Genomic DNA, 20,468 nt, shown 5'->3' on the forward strand with positions numbered 1-20,468 from the left:
TATATTGAATTTAGTATGCCTAATTTCTTAGGGAGCAGGGAAGGGGATAGATTCAAAACAAAATCAAGGTGGTGAAAAACAAACTCCTACAGATGATTTTCTTCACAATGACAGAGATGAAATAGGACTGTAAATATCTTTGAGAGTTACAAGGACATTAATATCTCATTTCATTGCTGTTCCCATCAAATTCCTAATATACCGTTCTATGGGATGTGGGTAATGACCAGGCCAGCATTTACCCCATCCCTAGAGCCAATCATATTGCTGTAGATGAGTCTGGAGTCCTGTGTAGGCCAGCTCAGGTAAGGACAGCAGATTTCTTTCCCTGAAGAGCATTTGTGTACCAGGTCGGGATTCTCCCTGACAATGGACAACAGCTTCATGGTCACAGAACGTGGTGCTGGAAAAGCACAGCAGGTCAGGCAGCATCCGAGGAGCAGGGGAATTGATGTTTGGGGTATGAGCCCTCCATCAGGATGAAAGGCTGATACCCGAAACATCGACTCCAGGGCTGATGGGCCTATACTGCGCTGTAATGATCTCCTGCTCCTCAGATGCTGCCTGACCTGCTGCGCTTTTCCAGCACCACACGTTTTGACTGTGATCCTCAGCATCTGCATTCCTCACTTTTTCCTAACAGCTTCATGGTCTTCTTCAGACGGGATTCCAGATTTTTACTGAATACAAATTGCGCCCGCTGCAATGGCTGGAAATGAACACAGCCCCCGCCCGGGTCTCATGCTGATGTCATTAGGTCATCACCTTCACTGCCTTAGGCAGCGGCTAACTGCCGTCAGCATCTCCAGCCACGTATACAGGATGGTGAAAGAAATGGGGATAAGTGTAAGGTGGAAGGTACATCTGGTGATGAAGTACTGCAAAGCACCTAAATACAAAAGTAACATCATGGGAAACACCTACTATTGGTTTGCCAAACTGACTGAAGAGAAAAATATTTGGATATGGAGGAGGGTGAAGGTGAAGCATTTACTTCAGTCCACGTTGAATTCACAATGCCCCGTCTAAACTGATTAATGGAGCACAGTTCCACAGACTCCACTCCTGCCAAGATCTTAACCTGGCTGCTGTTGAGGAGTACCTGTCTAGGTTATAGAGAGGCTTAGAAAGAGCAGGAGTTTATTTCAAATAGTGAACATTCTGGCTGTGTTCAGCATTGTCCAAGCAGCCACTCTTGCAGGTTCTCACTGTGTAGGGTTAAACTTCCCCATTGAGACTAATGCAGTAATTGTGGATTGGAGAGAGGGCAGAGGTCTATCACACGTTAAGACGACTGGGACATTCCACAGATTCACCAAGTTTTCAGATTACCTAAAGCGGGAAAAATCTAAAGTAGACAAAAAATTCCAACCTTGCAGCTTAGATCATAATATTAACAGGCCAATATCCTCAACACTTCAAGCACAGCTTAATGAGCTATAGAGATAAGCCTCAAGGCTTCGCTTCCAAGAAACCAGCAAGTTTAAGACAGTTGAGATTTCAGAGAGAACTTACTGTGAAACTTGCTCCAATTGAGGATGCGAGGAGTGGGGGTAGGTGATTGTGGTGTTGAAAAACCGAAACAGCTGAGGCTGTAATCTAACTAGTGATGGTCGGATAGTGTTCGCAAATATATTGCTGGTGGCACTGGTCTTTGTACCTGTCTACTCAGGAAGAAGTTTGTAAAACATCTCTTGATGATCAGACTCTGGTAGTACGAGTCTCCCACTGTACTGGAGAAAACATGTACTCCATAAACTCAGCTCTGTACTTGGTCTTATACCCACACCACATATTTGGTGTCAGATGAAGTAACTTGGACTGGATTTAATTACTGATCTGGATCAAGAGATCCTCTGATAGCAAGTCACAGCTTGGACCTGTATGCACAGTTTGACCTCCTAGTCAGCAAAAACCAATCCAACAATGAGCAGTTTATTTACAGTTGGTACATTCCATAATCAAGCCCAGGACAGTGAGCTACTTCTACAGCTTCAGATTCTATAGATCTCATTCATAGAATAAAAATGAAGACTTGCTCCCTGCAGGCAGTTCAGTCACTCTCCCCCAGGGTGAGCCTGTCAAACAGGTACTCTCCCAGTTTTTGTCAATTTTACTCTGTCAATTTTTAGACCTTTTAGCTTTTCTAGTACTTTTGTGATAGCAACCATACTCAACTCAGCCCCCTGAGTCCCTTTGATTGTTGGGATATTACTCATGTCTTCCACTGTGAAGACTGTCGCAAAGTACTTGTTAAGTTCTTCTGCTATTTCCTTATCTCCCATCACTCAGCTTCCAGCATCAGTTTGAAGTGGCCCAATGTCGACTTTGCCTGTCGTTTGTTTCTTATGTATTGAAAGAAACTTTTACTATCATTTCTAATATTACTGGCTAGCCTACCTTCATATTTGATCCTCTCCTTCCTCATTTCTCTCTTTGTTATCCTCTGTTTGTTTTTGTAGCCTTCCCAATCTTCTGATTTCCCAGTGCTCTTGGCCACTTTATAGGGTCTCTCTTTTACTTTAATACATTTCCTGACTTCCTTGGTCAGCCATGGCTGTCTAATCCCTCCCCGGATAATCTTTCTTTTCTTGGGGACGAACCTCTGTACAGTGTCTTCAATTATACCCACAAACTCCTGCCATTTCTGCTCTACTGTCCTCCCCGCTAGGCTCTGCTTCCAGTCTATTTTCGTCAGCTCCTCTCTCATGCCCTCATTTATTTAACTGTAACACCATTACATCCGATTTTGCCTTCTGTCTTTCAAACTGCAGACTGAACTCTACCATATTATGATCGCTGCTTCCTAAGTGTTCCCTTACTTTAAGATCTTTTATAAAGTCTGGTTCATTCCATAGCACTAGGTATTGTTATAATTGCACAAGGCTCTAGTCAGATGACAGTAGCTGGAACAAGGAACATTCTTTTTGGAATTCCTGGAGCAGAATTCCTCTTCCTAATATCTGTACTGGACAAGAACTGAAGGATGTTATTGGATGAGCACAGTTGCTCTATATTAATTGGCTCCCTCACAAAAGGAGACAGTAATTATAGCCAGGTTTGATTGAGTGGAGCATGTTTTGGTGCTTTGAATCCCGAGACCTTACACTGAGCTGAGTGACCAATGAGGTCACAAGTTCTCAGGAAGTCTATTCCAGTCAAGTGAGTTCACACCCAGCCCAGTCTGGAACTGTCATAGAGTAGAGGGTCCCTTTCCTGCAAGCCCTGACGAGTCATCGATTGTTACTAGTACAAAGCAGCATTGTCTGCCATGAAGACAGCCTCTTACAGAAGTTGCCGATCAGTAACATTATGACGATGTTGATGTACCTACAAAGGTATAGCATCTTGACTATGCCACCCAGTTCTCAATTAATCTACTCCCATTTGGGATATATGTCACCATACTTATCCTAGCCATGTAGTTATTGGAGTGTTCAAAATGACAGTTTTATTCCCCTCCACTACTATCTCTAAGCAGTCCATTCCAGAGACTGCACCCACTGGCCTCTACATCTCTCCGTCTAACTTTATCCCCTGTCATTTTCACCTCCCCTAAGAGGGGGGGGGGGGGGGGGGGGGGGTGTGGGGTGTGGAAAAGAAACTCCCTCAATTGCACTCCTACCGAAGACTGGAGGGAGTGCTTGTCTTCTGCCAAAATGCAGTAACTGCTAACAGGGTCAACACTGGAAAAGCAATGAACACATTGGAGCATTGATGTGCAAAGTTCAAAAACACAGATTGGACATAAAGCAAGCAGTTCTATGGAAGGCATGCCCAGTGAAATGGGAACAGCAGTGGGACTGGTCTAAGTGAGGACATGCCAGGAAGCCAGTGTTGCCATGCTCCCTCAAACCTACATGGAATAAATCTGATCACTTGTGCCATGACTAAATTTATGGTTAATCCTCCTGTTTGGAGAGGAGGAGATTTATAAACCCAGTGTCAGTACTTCTCAACATGTCTCAGGCAGTGGTTAATACGATACCCTCCCAAGAGGATTAACCCAAACTGGATTGAAGCCATCTGAAGAGCAAGCTCTCAGGATAAACTGATCCTGTTTATTGTGGTAATGGGTTTTCCACAACAGGTTACATCTCATCATACCTCTTCACAACTGACAGACATTCATCCAAATGAGTCAACAAAAGAGTACAATATTGAGCAGTTTATTTACACTTGGCATATTTCACAATAGAGGGCAGGCCACTTAAGAAAAGTAACCTTACTCTGCACACATCTCCCATTAATACCAAAAGTTACACAGCTTGCTCCCTGCAGTCAGTTCAGTCACTCTCCCCCAGGGTGAGCCTGTCAAACAGGTACTCTCCCAGGCCATTCTCAGGGGCTCCCAGTCTCTTCAGGTTGGTGATGTGATCTCCCAGCTTCTTGATCATCTTCACTTGCTCATCCAAGTAGTGCCTCTCCAGGAAGTCACACAGCTGGAAGGGAAAGAGGGGAACTGAATAGGTCAAGATCAAATATACCTCTTCTCCACCAAGAATGGTATTCCCCTCAATATGGAGAGTGGATAGTTAAGTGATTGACAGATTGCTGAAGAGCCTTTAGAAAGTGCTCAGATCTGGGCTACACCAGAAGCGTGGTCTACTCCCATACTGCACTCACCACCATTTACATAGAAATTAGAGGCTAAAGGACCAAAGTGTCTTATCCATTTAAGACAAGAATCCTGACATAAATATATCAGGAACTCACATGAGGGTCCACGTGGCCAGAGGAGAGTTTGTGCAGATCCAGCAGACTCTGGTTCACATCCTTCTCCATCTGCAGAGCTCTCTGCATTGCCTCCAGACCATTGCCCCACTCATCCTGCTCTGGCTTCTGGAGGAAGGGAAAAACACAGTGGTCACTTTCTTACAAGTGGTGTCCAATCCAATAAAAGGTGGTCACAAGGAGGAAGGAGGGCTTAACAAGGCACAAGTATAAACAAATTGGGTTAAGCCACTTCAAATCCATATTAAGTGAAGTTATTTCTAACCAAGTAGAATAGAAACTAAATTAATCCAACCTTGACATCCTGCAGGAGGACTCAGCCTCCACGTTTATTCTGGAATTCCATCAGTTTCTCAGCATGTTCCCGTTCCTCATGGGACTGCTCCTTGAAGAACTCAGCAAAGTGACGCAGGGCAACATCATCCCGGTCAAAGTAAGAGGACTGGAGGGAAAAAAAAAAAGTGTAAAACAAGCCATAACCACATTTAAAATCATAATATGCAATTCCGTTTCAGAAGTTAAAAAGCCAAAAAAGGTTAAGATTGTTGTTATTTAAAAGCTTGATGGCCAGGTAGCTCTTAGACAAGCAAAATGTTGAAAGATTAAATTTAAAATTGAAATTGTTAGAATATACCACCCCTTGTCCTCAGGATAAGGGATTTCTTGCCACTCCATTTCTGAGGAGTGTGGAACTGACTCCAAGAGAACAGGCATCAAGGAGACAGTTTACTGTCAGAAACTGACCAATGTTTCTTTCTCTACTGGAAATTGTTCCTGACTACACATTCTAGTATCCCAGAAAAAATACATTAGACCCACATTGCTATCTTCAGCTCAAGACAATAACCATTAGTGAGGACACCTACAACATTGCACCAGCTATGGTCACCTAATAATAACCACTGTATAAAGTTACTGGCCAGTTAACCTTGTTGTCTGGTTGTTTAGTTACACAGGAAGTAGCTGATCTAGTCCAGCATTAAACCCCCACAGAAGACAGCTGCTGCACAGAGCAGGCATTGCTCAATGTTAACTTCAACAAGAAATCCTTCACTACTCAAAATAGTATCCCTCCCAGTAATAGAGTATGGCATAAAGCAATTTCATTAAACTGGAGAAACTCCAACTTCTTCAAACACAGAGACAAGGAGAACCAGCCTCACCATGGAGAGGTAAATATAGGAGGAATAGAGCTCCAGGTTGATCTGCTTGTTAACAGCATCCCTCACAGTCCTTGTGGTAGTTCTGACACACTTGGGAGGCCATCATCACTGATACCACACACTATCACCAAGACAACTGTAGAACTAAACCACACTCCCACAAGCTCTTCTATTTATCCTTCTGGGACATCCTGCACCCAACAGGAAGTGGCAGCACCAATGATGATTGATGTTCCCCAATAGCCTATCAGGAATCACCATGCATGTAAGCATCAATGAACAAAGGAGGAGGGGTTTGGTGAGGGGCCATAACCCAGAGCCAATCAGAGATTTGGGAATCAATCTTGAGGTCATTGCTGAGAGATTAATAGATCCTGAACAAACTCCTAACTTTCTGTTTGTCTATGAATAGATAAGAATGAATTTGAACAATCTGACCTAAACTGATTCTTCTGCTTTATGGTACAGTGTCTCTGAGGTTTCACACAATGACATCTGGTTCCGTTACAGATGGGATCAGTTCTGGATGAAGTGATGAGATGTGCTCCCTTGGATTAACTTTTGTTTCAGGTGCACCAGACAGAGTGACTGATTCACATCTGGGACCGTTGGTTATGAGACAGGCTGGTGCCTCTGGGCAGAGATACCACCAACAGACACAATCGATGCACACGAACAGAAAATGTGTCTGGGTGTTGACACCTGTCCTGATCAAAAAGGATCTGAGATGCAATGAATATTCAGTGGGGCCTTTGTCCAACTGATGGACAACACATGGCCACTCAATGGACACCCAGGTAGCCACTGGAGACTCTGATGATAGGCTGCCTTCAAGTACAGCAGGTAAGAGGCAAGTCAGATGGACTGGTGGCAAGTATTTCAAAGGGAATGGAGTATAAAATGAGGAGCATCTTGCTATAACTGCACAAGGCTGTAGACAGACCACAGGAGAAAGTGAGGACTGCAGATGCTGGAGATCAGAGTCGAGAGTGTGATGCTAGAAAAACGTAGCAGGCCAGGCAGAATCTGAGGAGCAGGTGAATAGATGTTTTGGGCAAAATCCCAAAAAGGCTTCTGAAGGGCTTGATGAAGCCTGATTGAAGGGCTTATGCTCGAAACGTCAATTCTCCTTCTTCTCGGATGCTGCCTGACCTGCTGTGCCTTTCCAGCACCACACTGTTGACTCAAGCCAGACCACAGTTGGAGTACTGGGAAGAGGTTGGACCCCTGATCTAAAGAAGGGTTGGAGGCAGTCCAGAGAAGGTTCACTCGGCTGATCCTATGGTAAAAACAATGACTGCAGATACTGAAAACCGAATACTGGATTAGTGGTGCTGGAAGATCACTGCAGTTCAGGCAGCATCCAACGAGCAGCGAAATCCACGTTTCGGGCAAAAGCCCTTCATCAGGAATAAAGGCAGTGAGCCTGAAGCGTGGAGAGATAAGCTAGAGGAGGGTGGGGGTGGGGAGAAAGTAGCATAGAGTACAATGGGTGAGTGGGGGAGGAGATGAAGGTGATAGGTCAAGGAGGAGAGGGTGGAGTAGATAGGTGGAAAAGAAGATAGGCAGGTCGGACAAGTCAAGGAGACAGTAACTGAGCTGGAAGTTTGAAACTAGGATGAGGTGGGGGAAGGGGAAATGAGGAAGCTGTTGAAGTCTACATTGAAGCCCTGGGGTTGAAGTGTTTCGAGGTGGACGATGAGGCGTTCTTCCTCCAGGCATCTGGTGGTGAGGGAGCGGCGGTGAAGGAGGCCCAGGACCTCCATGTCCTCGGCAGAGTGGGAGGGGGAGTTGAAATGTTGGGCCACGGGGCGGTTTGGTTGATTGGTGCTATGGAAGGACTCTCTCATGAAGAGCAGTTGAGTGGGTCAGAATAATGAGAAAAGACATTACCTGTAACATGTGTTTCTTCGGGAGGTTGACAGGGTGGATGCAGAAAGGTTGGTTCCCCTTGTGAGAGTGACCAGCACCAGAGAGCGTCATCTCAGAGTAAGATATCACCCGTTGAAGACAGATAAGGAGAAATTTCTCCCTATCCCTTCTGAATCTATGGAATTCTTTCTTGCAGAGGGCTGTTAAGGATGGGTTGGGATAGGTTTTTAAGTTTGTAATGATCACAGTTTATGGAGACAACCAAGGATATAGAGATGAGGATTATCAGATCAGCGAGAATCTCATTGGGTGGCAGACAGACCCAATGGACTGAATAAGCTCCCTCTGCTCCTATCCACTGGGACTCACTGATGGGACGGAGTGATTGTGAAAAGTGAGAATGGGGATGGGTGTGAAAACAAATTGCCGCAACATTTTTGCATTTTTATTGTTTCACAAAGGCATTGAGCGGCACAGTGACTCATTGGTCAGCACTGCTGCCTCACAGCACCAGGGGACCCTCAAGCAACTGTCTGTGTGGAGTTTACACATTCTCCCTGTGTCTGCATGGGTTTCCTCTGGGTGCTCCAGTTTCCTCCCACAGTCCAAGGATATGCAGGTTATGTTGCATTGTCGATGGGAAATTGTCCCTCGTGTCCAGGGATGTGCAGGTAGCTGGGTTAGCCATGGGAAATGAGGGATTACAGAGATAAAGTAAGAAGGGGTGTATGGGTAAGATGCTCTTCTCGGGGTCAGTGTATATTCAATGGGCTGAATGGCTTACTTTCACAATGCAGGGATTCTAAGATGGATGACTGAAGATTGACATTTTATGAATCATGGGGCATTTTTCAAACACCTGATACCAACATAAACAATGGGTAATTATAACTTCAATATCAACCAGGTTGGCACCCATGCAGAGGGGTAATGATACAACCAGATGGAGCAGAATGTATAAAGATTAAATCATTTGGCTACAATCAGTGAAGATTTACAAGTTGTTAGTTGACAACTGATTGCTGCTAACAGAAATGGTTGGAGAATATTTTGGGGGCAAGAAGGGAATATTCAGCTCCATGATCTGGATTATTTCCTTAAATATACAAGGAACATTCTTTTTGGAATTCCTGCAGCAGAATTCCTCTTCCTAGTATCTTTACTGGACAAGAACTGAAGGATGTTATTTGATGAGCACTGTGGCCCGATATTAATTGGCTCCCTTACAAAAGGAGACAGCAATTATAGTCCGATTTGATTGAGTGGAGCATGTTTTGGTGCTTTGAATCCAGAGACCTTATACTGAGCTCTGAGTGACCAATGAGGTCACACATGTTCTCAGGAAGTCTATTCCAGTCAAGTGAGTTCACACCCAGCCCAGTCTCGAACTGTTGTAAACGTTCCCTTTCCTACAAGCCCTGACGAGTCAGTGTTTGTTACTAGTACAAAGCAGCATTATCTGCTATGAAGACAGCCTCTTACAGAAGTTGCAGATCAGTAACATTATGACTATGTTGATGCACCTCCAAAGGTATAGCATCTTGTCTATGCCACCCAGTTCTCAAATAAACTACTCCCATTTGGGATATATGTTACCATACTTATCCTATCCATGTAGTTATTGGAGTGTTTAAAATGACAGTTATATTCCCCTCCACTACTATCTCTCAGCAGTCCATTCCAGGGACTGCACCCACTGGCCTCTACATCTCTCCCTCTAACCTTATGCCCTGTCATTTACACCTCCCCTACTAAGGGGGAAGAACACTCCCTCCATTTCACTCCTACAGAACACTGGAGGGGTTGCTTGTGTTCTGCCAAATGCAGAAACTGCTAACAGGGTCAACACTGGAAAAGCAACGAACACATTTGAACTTTGCACATCAATGCTCCAAAAGACAGATTGGACATAAAGCAAGCAGTTCTATGGAGGGCATGCCCAGTGAAATGGGAACAGCAGTGGGACTGGTCTAAGTGAGGACATGCCAGGAAGCCAGTGTTGCCAAGCTCCCTCAAAAAACCTACATGGAATGAATCTGATCATTTGTGCCATGACTAAGTTTATGGTTAGTCCTCCTGTTTGGAGAGGAGGAAATTGATAAACCCAGTGTCAGTACTTCTCAACATGTCTCAGCCAATGGTAACATTACACCCTCCCAAGAGAATTAACCCAAACTGGATTGAAGCCATCTGAAGAGCAAGCTCTCAGGATAAACTGATCCTATTTATTGTGGTAATGGGTTTTCCACAACAGGTTACATCTCATCATACCTCTTCACAACTGACAGACATTCATCCAAACAAGTCAACAGAAGAGTACAATATTGAGCAGTTTATTTACACTTGGCATATTTCACAATAGAGGGCAGGTCACTTCTTAAGAAAAGTAACCTTACTCTGCACACATCTCCCATTAATACCAAAAGTTATATAGCTTGCTCCCTGCAATCAGTTCAGTCACTCTCCCCCATGGTCAGCCTGTCAAACAGGTACTCTCCCAGGCCATTCTCAGGGGCTCCCAGTCTCTTCAGGTTGGTGATGTGATCTCCCAGCTTCTTGATCATCTTCACTTGCTCATCCAAGTCGTGCCTCTCCAGGAAGTCACACAGCTTCAAGGGAAAGAGGGGAACCGATTAGGTCAAGATCAAATGCACCTTCCCACCCCACCCCCAAGAAGAAAATTATTCCCATTAATACAGGAGAGTGGACAGTTACGTGATGTCCCAAACTGCTGAAGAGCCTCTAAAGAGAGTTCAGATCTTGGCAACACCAGAAGCCTCAGCAGAGGGGAGCTTGGTCCACTCCCATACAACACCCTCCACGAGAAGGAGAGAGAGTGAGAGCAGAGTGGGATTGATTTTTGATTTGTCATTCCATTTATTCAGCTAGAAGGAAAAGTTCAAAAATATCAAGAACTCACATGAGGGTCCGTGTGGCCAGAGGAGAGTTTGTGCAGATCCAGCAGACTCTGGTTCACATCCTTCTCCATCTGCAGAGCTCTCTGCATTGCCTCCAGACCATTGCCCCACTCATCCTGCTCTGGCTTCTGGAGGAGAGAGAAATGTAAGGGCTTCACATTCTACACTAAATTTAGAGAACTGTGGTATCTGAGTTACCATAAAAACTACAGATGCTGATATGGAGCAGTTTAGTTCTCAGAATTACTGTCCATCTACAATAAACACCAAACCAAACCTTGACATCCTGCAGGAGGACTCGGCCTCCACGTTGATTCTGGAATTCCATCAGTTTCTCGGCGTGTTCCCGTTCCTCATGGGACTGCTCCTTGAAGAACTCAGCAAAGTGACACAGGGCAATATCATCCCGGTCAAAGTAAGAGGACTGGGGGAAGGAGAGAAAAATCAAGTGTCATCTCAAGCTTCAAAAGCAATTCAAGATTTTCAATTGAAATAGTTTTCAAATAGTCAGGCAATTTGTAACAGCCCTCTAGTTCTAGACTCCCCGACCCCAGGGAAAAGACTTGCCCCTCAATCTTGTAAACCTCTATAAGGTCACCCCTCAGCCTCTGACACTCCAGGGAAAACAGCCCCAGCCTGTTCAGCCTCTCCTACCCTGTCAACATCCTTGTAAATCTCTTCTGAACCCTTTCAAGTTTCACAACATCTCTCCGATAGGAAGGAGACCAGAATGGCACACAATATTCCAGAAGTGGCCTAACCAATGTCCTGTACAGCCACAACATGACCTTCTAACTCCTGAACTCAATACTCTGACCAATAAATGAAAGCATACCAAATCCTTCTTCACTATATCAGCTACCTGCAACTCCACTTTCAAGGAGCTATGAACCTGCACTCCAAGGTCTCTGTTCAGCAACACTCCCCAGGACCTTACCAATAAAGTGTATAAGTCCTGCTAAGATTTGCTTTCCCAAAATGCAGCACTACATTGATCTGAATTAAACTCCATCTGCCACTTCTCAGTCCATTTGGTCCAGGTCCTGTTGTAATCTGAGGTAACCCTCTTTGCTGTCCACTACACCTCCAATTTTGAAGTCATCTGCAAACTTACTAACCATACCTCTTATGCTCTCATCCAAATCATTTATACAAATGAAAAATAGTGGACCCAGCACCAATCCTTGTGGCACACCACTGGTCACAAGCCTCCAGTTTGAAAAACAACCCTCCACCACCCTCTGTCTTCTACCTGTGAGCCAGTTCAGTATCCAAATGGCTACTTGTCCCTGTACTCCATGAGATCTAAACGAGATTCAGCTCATTTTTCAGCTAAGCTTCATTGAAGCTAAGCATTAGGTTTCATGCCAAGAATTTAGGTTTAGCTTGTGTCTGAGTTTGTAGTACATCCTGCTTTCAATGGATTAAACCAAAGTGCCCTACGCTCCTTAGAAGAAGAGATTTTCCATAACAGGGTAGATCTCTCCAGTATCTGGCCCATCATTGAGAGAGACTGTCTGACATGGTAGGGTTTACTGCCAGATACTCTTTCAAACATTACCAGTGACTGTACTGCATCAGGGAAAGAAACAAAGGTCCTCCAATTGATTCCAGAACAAGCAGTTGAGACACTGTCAAATACCATTGAGCAAGTTATTACACAAGTTTTCCATTCCACTAATAAAACAGTGATTATTGCTGTTAAAGAAGTCTCACCATCAGAAGGTTGAGAGCTTGACATTCAAGAGGGAGGGGATCCAGGAATTTGACCCAGAGACACTGAAGAAATGGCGATGTATTTCCAAGTCAGTATGGTGAGTGACTTGGAGGGAACTTCCTTGTCCTCATATATGGTATTGGTTGTATGTTTGGAAGGTGCAGACTCAGGTCCGGGAGAGAATTACTCTCGTACATCTCGTGGATAGTACACACAGCTGCCACTGAGTGTCAGTGGAAGGGAGAGTGAATATTTGTGGATGTGGTGCCAATCAAGGGGCTGCTTTGTCCTGGATGGTGTTGAGCTTCTTGTATGTTGTTGGAGATGTACTCATTCAGGTAGGTAGGGAGTATTCCATCTCACTCCTGAGTTGTGTTTTGAAGGTGGGAGACAGTCTATTGGGAGTCAGAGATTGGTTACTTGCTGCAGGATGCCTCGCCTCACTGAATTTACATGACCTGTCCCCTTCATATTCTGGTCAATGGTAATCCCAGGATATTGATCGTGGAGGATTGAGTCACAGTAATGTTGTTGAATGTCATGGGGTAATTGTTAGATTCTCCCTCGGAGAGTCTACATGGGACTGGCAGAATCTGTGGAAGGGAGCATAGAGTTAATGTTGAGTCCAAAGACTGAGTCAAAATGTGACTCAAATTATTAACTCTGTTTCTCTCTCCAAAGATGCCAGCCGCTCTGCTGAGATTCTTCAGCAATTTCTGCTGTGGTTCCAGATTTCCATGTTCTGTAGGATTTTGCTTTTTGTTTTATCGAAGTGGTTGAAGACCAAGGTGAGGTGGAGATTTGTTCCCTTTGGTTAAATGCAGTGTTAGATAGGCCTAACAGAGTGGCTTTGATTCACATCTGGAGCCACCAATAACATCTCACTGAGACACCTCTGTGGGCTCAGTTGATGAGTCTGACCAGAAACTGTATTAATGTATTTATTCTGGTCAAACACGATCCAAAACGTATTGATATCCAGTGGTCACAAAAACCTTATCCAAATGGATGGACATCACATGATCACTCAATGATCAACGGAGACCTTCAAAAATGCCTTTGGGTACTGGCTCTGGGGGTAACTATTGACTGATCCTTTATCTAAAATAATGTTGAATTTAGTATCCCCAATTTAGTAGGGAGCAGTGTTGGGGATAGATTCAAATCAAAATCAAGGTGGTGAAAAACAAACTCCTACAGATGATTTTCTTCACAATGACAGAGATGAAATAGGACTGTAAATATCTTTGTGAGTTACAAGGACATTAATATCACATTTCATTGCCGTTCCCATCAAATTCCTAACATACTGTTCTATGGGAAGGCCAGCGTTTACCCCATCCCGAGAGCCAATCATATTGCTGTAGGTGAGTCTGGAGTCCAGTGTAGGCCAGCTTAGGTAAGGACAGCAGATTTCTTTCCCTGAAGAGCATTTGTGTACCAGGTCGGGATTCTCCCTGACAATGGATAACAGCTTCATGGTCACAGAACGTGGTGCTAGAAAAGCACAGCAGGTCAGGCAGCATCCGAGGAGCAGGGGAATTGATGTTTGGGGTATGAGCCCTCCATCAGGATGAAAGGCTGATACCCGAAACGTCGACTCCAGGGCTGATGGGCCTATACTGCGCTGTAATGTTCTCCTGCCCCTCAGATGCTGCCTGACCTGCTGTGCTTTTCCAGCACCACACGTTTTGACTCTGATCCCCAGCATCTGCATTCCTCACTTTCTCCTAACAGCTTCATGGTCTTCTTCAGACGGGATTCTAGATTTTTACTGAATACAAATTCCACCAGCTGCAATGGCTGGAATTGAACACAGCCCCCGCCCGGGTCTCATGCTGATGTCACTAGGTCATCACCTTCACTGCCTTAGACAGCGGCTAACTGCCGTCAGCATCTCCATCCACGTATACAGGATGGTGAAAGAAATGGGGATAAGTGTAAGGTGGAAGGTACATCTGGTGATGAAGTACTGCAAAGCACCTAAATACAAAAGTAACATCATGGGAAACACCTACTATTGGTTTGCCAAACTGACTGAAGAGAAAAATATTTGGATATGGAGGAGGGTGAAGGTGAAGCATTTACTTCAGTCCACGTTGAATTCACAATGCCCCGTCTAAACTGATTAATGGAGCACAGTTCCACAGACTCCACTCCTGCCAATATCTTAACCTGACTGCTGTTGTGGAGTACCTGTCTAGGTTATAGAGAGGCTTAGAAAGAGCAGGAGTTTATTTCAAATAGTGAACATTCTGGCTGTGTTCAGCATTGTCCAAGCAGCCACTCTTGCAGGTTCTCACTGTGTAGGGTTAAACTTCCCCAGTGAGTCTAATGCAGTAATTGTGGATTGGAGAGAGGCCTGAGGTCTATCACACGTTAAGACGACTGTGATATTCCACAGATTCACCAAGTTTTCAGATTACCTAAACCTGGAAAGCTCTGAAGTAGACCAAAAAAACCCAATTCTGCAGCTTAGATCATAATATTAACAGGTCAATATCCTCAACACTTCAAGCATAGCTTAATGAGCTGCAGAGATAAGTCTCCAGGCTTTGCTTCCAAGAAAACCAGCAAGTTTAATACAGTAATGATTTCAGAGAGAACTTACTGCAAAACTTGCTCTAATTGAGGATGCAAGGAGTGGGGAAGTTGGTTGTGGATTTGAAAAACCAAAACAGTTGAGGTTGTAATCTAACTGGTGATGGTTGGATAGTATTAGCAAAGTTATTGCTGGTGGCACTGGTCCTTGTACTTGTCTACTCAGGAAGAAGTTTGTAAAACTCCTCTTGATGATCAGAATCTTGTAGTTCCAGTCTCCCACTGTACTGGAGAAAACATTTACTCCATAAACTCAGCTCTGTACTTGGTCTTATACCCACACCACCTATTTGGTGTCAGATGAAGTAATTTGGACTGGATTTAATTACTGATCTAGATCAAGAGATCCTCTGATAGCAAGTCACAGCTTAGACCTGTATACACAGTTTGACCTCCTAGTCAGCAAAAACCAATCCAACAATGAGCAGTTTATTTACAGTTGGTACATTCCATAATCAAGCCCAGGACAGTGAGCTACTTCTACAGCTTCAGATTCTATAGATCTCATTCATAGAGAGAAAAAATAAAACAACAAAGTCTTGCTCCCTGCAGGCAGTTCAGTCACTCTCCCCCAGGGTGAGCCTGTCAAACAGGTACTCTCCCAGGCCATTCTCAGGGGCTCCCAGTCTCTTCAGGTTGGTGATGTGATCTCCCAGCTTCTTGATCATCTTCACTTGCTCATCCAAGTAGTGCCTCTCCAGGACATCACACAGCGGGAAGGGAAAGAGGGGAAGTGATTCGGTCAAGATCAAATGCACCTTCTCGCTCCCTCCACACCCCCCCCCCCCCCCACCCTCCCCCACACCCCCAATACCCCAAGGAAAAAAACATATTCCCATTCATACAGGGGAGTGGACAGTTAAGTGATGTCAAAGATTGCTGAAGAGCCTCTAGAAAGAGTTCAGATCTTGTCAACACCAGAAGCTTGGTCCACTCCCATACAACACCCTCCACAAGAAGGAGAGAGGGAGAGCGGGAGAGGGATTGATTTTTGATTTGTTATTCCATTTATTAAGCTTGAAGCAAAAGGTTAAAAATACCAAGAACTCACATGAGGGTCAGTGTGGTCAGAGGAGAGTTTGTGCAGATCCAGCAGACTCTGGTTCACATCCTTCTCCATCTGCAGAGCTCTCTGCATTGCCTCCAGACCATTGCCCCACTCATCCTGCTCTGGCTTCTGGAGGGGAGAGAAAAGTAGGGGCTTCACATTCTACACTTAATTTAGGGAACTGTCATATCCGAGTTAACTTCAAAACCATAGATGCTGATCTGAAGCAATTTAATTCTCAGAATTACTGTTTATCCACAATAAACCCAACTTGACATCCTGCAGGACGACTCGGCCTCCACGTTTATTCTGGAATGCCATCAGTTTCTCAGCGTGTTCCCGTTCCTCATGGGACTGCTCCTTGAAGAACTCAGCAAAGTGATGCAGGGCAACATCATCCCGGTCAAAGTAAGAGGACTGGGGAGGGGAGGGGAAGAGAAAGAGGAGACAAATATCAAGTGTCACCTCAAGCTCGAAAAGCAATTCAAGATCGTCTATTTAAAGAGTTTTTAAATAGTCAGTCAGTCAATTTGTAACAGCATACAACTTAGTTCCCTGCTAAAGCGGTTATAGGGTCAGTGTACAGCATGGAAACAGACCCTTTGGTCCAACCTGTCCATGCCGACCAGATAGTCCCACCTGCCAGCACCCAGCCCATATCCCTCCAAACCCTTCCTATTCATATACCCATCCAAATGCTGCAATTGTACCAGCCTCCACCACTTCCTCTGGCTGCTCATTCCATACACTTATCACCCTCTGTATGAAAATGTTGCCCCTTGGCTCTCATCTTTCCCCTCACCCGAAACCTATGCTTTCTAGTTCTCGATCTCCCGACCCCAGGGAAAAGACTTTGTCTGTTTACCCTATCCATGCCCCTTAATTTTGTAAACCTCTATAAGGTCACCCCTCAGCCTCTGACGCTCCAGGGAAAACTGTCCCATCCTGCTTAGCCTCTCCCTATAGCTCAAATCCTGCAACCTTGGCAGCATCCTTGTAAATCTTTTCTGAACCCTTTCAAGTTTCACAACATCTTTCCAATAGGAAGGAGACCAGAACTGCATGCAATATTCCAACAGTGGCCTAACCAATATCCTGTACAGCTGCAACGTGACCTCCCAACTCCTGTACTCAATACTCTGACCTTTGACCCAGTTCTTTATCCAAATGGCTAGTTTTCCCTGTACTCCATGAGATCTAAGCTAGATTCAGCTCTGGTTCTTTAGCTGAACTTCATTGAAGCTAAACATTAGGTTTCATGCCAAGAATTTAGGTTTAGCTTGTGTCTGAGTATGTAGGACATCCTGCTTTCAATGGATTGAACCAAAGTGCACTACTCTCCTCAGTAGAGGAGATTTTTCAGAACAGGGTAGATCTCTCCAGTATCCGGCCCATCATTGAGAGAGACTGTCTGACATGGTAGGGTTTACTGCCAGATACTCTTTCAAACGTTACCAGTGACTGTACTGCATCAGGGAAAGAAAAAAGTACTTCAATTGATTCCAGAACAAGCAGTTGAGATACTGTCAAATACCATTAAGCAAGTTATTACACAAGTTTTCCATTCCACAAATAAAACAGTGATCATTGCTGTGAATAAAGTCTCACCATCAGAAGGTTGAGAGCTTGACATTCAAAAGGGAGGGGATCCAGGATTTTGACCCAGTGACACTGAAGAAACGCCGATGTATTTCCAAGTCAGGATGGTGAGTGACTTGGAGGGAACTTCCTTGTCCTTATATATGGTATCAGTCGTGTATTTGGTAGGTGCAGACTTAGGTCCCGGAGAGAATTACTCTCGTACATCTCGTGGATAGTACACACAGCTGCCACTGAGTGTCAGTGGAAGGGGGAGTGAATATTTGTGGATGTGGTGCCAATCAAGTGTGCTGCTTTGTCCTGGATGGTGTTGAGCTTCTTGTTTGTTGTTGGAGATGTACTCATTCAGGTAAGTAGGGAGTATTGCATCTCACTCCTGAGTTGTGTTTTGAAGGTGGGAGACAGGCTGTTGGGAGTCAGAGATTGGTTACTTGCTGCAGGATGCCTCGCCTCACTGAATTTACATGACCTGTCCCCTTCATATTCTGGTCAATGGTAATCCCAGGATATTGATCGTGGGGGATTTCAGTCATGGTAATGTTATTGAATGTCATGGGGTAATGGTTAGATTCTCCCCTCGGAGAGTCTCCATGGGTCTGGCTGAATCTGTGGAAGGAAGGATAGAGTTAATGTTGAGTCCGAAGACTCATTCAAAATGTGACCCAAATTATTAACTCTGTTTTTCTCTTCAAAGAGGCTGGCAGCTCTGCTGAGATTCTTCAGCAATTTCTGTTGTGGTTCTAGATTTCCATTTTCTGCAGGATTTTGTATTTTTAAAATCAAAAGTTTTCAAGTGCAGTGTGAGGTGGAGATATGATCCCTTTCGTTAACCTCAGCGTTAGATAGGCCTGACAGAGTGGCTTTGATTCACATCTGGAGCCACCAATAACATCTCACTGAGACACGTCTTAGAACAGATACCTGTGGGCTCAGTTGATGAGTCTGACCAGAAACTGTATTAATGTATTTGCACACATTCTGGTCAAAAAGGATACAAAACGTATTGATATCCAGTGGTCACAAAGACCTTATCCAAATAGATAGACAAAACATGGTTACTCAAAAATCAACAGAAACTTTGAAAAATACCTTTGGGTACTGGCTCTGGGGGTAACTATAGACTAATCCTTTATCTAAGATAACATTGAATTTAGTATCCCCAATTTAGTAGGGAGCAGGGTTGGGGATAGATTCAAAACAAAATCAAGGTGGTGAAAAAAACTCCTACAGTTGATTTTCTTCACAATGACAGAGAGGAAATAGGACTGTAAATATCTTTGTAAGTTACAAGGATGTTAATATCTCATTTCATTGCCATTCCCATCAAACTCCTAATATTCTATTCTATGGGATGTGGGCAATGGCCAGACCAGCATTGACCTCATCCCCAGAACCAATCATATTGCTGTAGGTAAGTCTGGTGTCCAGTATAGGCCAGCTCAGGTAAGGACAGCAGATTTCTTTCCCTGAAGAGCATTTGTGTACTAGGTCAGGATTCTCCCTGATAATGGACAGCAGCTTCATGGTCCCAGCACCACATTCTGGAAAAGCACAGTTCAGTCTGCATCTGAGGAGCAAGGAAAAGAAAAATCAATGTTTCGCTTGTGAGCCATCCGTCAGGATGGAAGGGTTATGCCCAAAATGTCGACTCAAGGGCCAATAGGCCTATACTACGCTGTAATGTTCTCCTGCTCCTCAGATGCTGCCTGACCTGCTATGTGTTTTCAGCGCTACACTTTTTTGACTCTGATCCCCAACATCTGCATTCCTCACTTTCTCCTAACAGCTTCATGATCCTCTAACAGGATTCCAGATTTTTGAATACAAATTGCACCAGCTGCAATTGCTAGATTTGAAGCCCCAGGTCTCATGCTAGTGTCACTAGGTGATCACCTTCACTGGCTTACTATTGGCTTGCCAAACTGACTGAAGAGAAAAAATATTCAGATGTGGCAGAGGGTGAAGGTGAAGCATTTACCCCTCAGTCCACATTACTTCATTTTACACATTTAATTCACTGAATGCCCCCTCTAAATTGGTTAATGGAGCACAGTTCCACAGACCCTTCTCATACCACAATGTTAACCTGGCTGATGAAGGTTACCTGCCTATGTTCTGAAGAGGTTTACCAAGAGAGAGTGTTAATTTATTTCAAATAGTGAACCTTATGGCAGAGTTCAGTATTATCCAATATGTCACCCTTGAACATGTTGAATGTAGGTCCTCACTGACTGTATTCAGGGTTAAACTTCCCCCGGGAGTCTAATACAGAGAGAGTTTCGATAGGAAAGAGGGCCTAGGTCTATCAGCTGTTAAGCCGACTGCAACATTCTACAGCTTCAAGCTCTCTCATTCCACTGTAGATTTTGAATTATCTAGATCTGGAAGGCTCTCAATTGGAGAGAGAAAACAAATTCCAACCTTACAGCTTAGGCCATAATATTGACAGGACAGTATCCTCAACACTTCTTAGCTATAAAGCTCATTAAGCTGTGCTAGCAAAGGCTGGAGGAAAAAAAAACAACAAAAAAAAAACAGCAAGTTTAACACAGGCGAGATTTCAGGGAGAAAAAAAACTTGCCGTGAAACTTGCTCAAACTGAGTGAGGCAATGAGTGGAGAAGCTGGTTTTGGATTTGAAAACTACAAAGAGCTGAGGTTTTGATCTTACCAGTGATGGTTGGATAGTGTTAGGAACATTCCCAGTGGCAATAGTCCTTGCACTGAGCTGCTCAGGAAGGAGTTGGTAAAACGCCTCTTGAAGATCACAATCTGGTAGAGTGCCCATCTCCCACTGTACTGGGGGAAAACATTTAC

General features: G+C 44.3%; 1 pseudogene; it reads right to left on the reverse strand.

Moving 5' to 3' along the window:
- Positions 1–4,280: 4,280 nt before the first annotated feature.
- Positions 4,281–20,439, reverse strand: LOC140489091 (uncharacterized; annotated as a pseudogene).
- Between the last annotated feature and the right edge of the window lie 29 nt (positions 20,440–20,468).

The sequence above is a fragment of the Chiloscyllium punctatum genome, chromosome 18 (genome assembly GCF_047496795.1).
Source record: "Chiloscyllium punctatum isolate Juve2018m chromosome 18, sChiPun1.3, whole genome shotgun sequence".
Classification (NCBI taxonomy): Eukaryota; Metazoa; Chordata; class Chondrichthyes; order Orectolobiformes; family Hemiscylliidae; genus Chiloscyllium; species Chiloscyllium punctatum.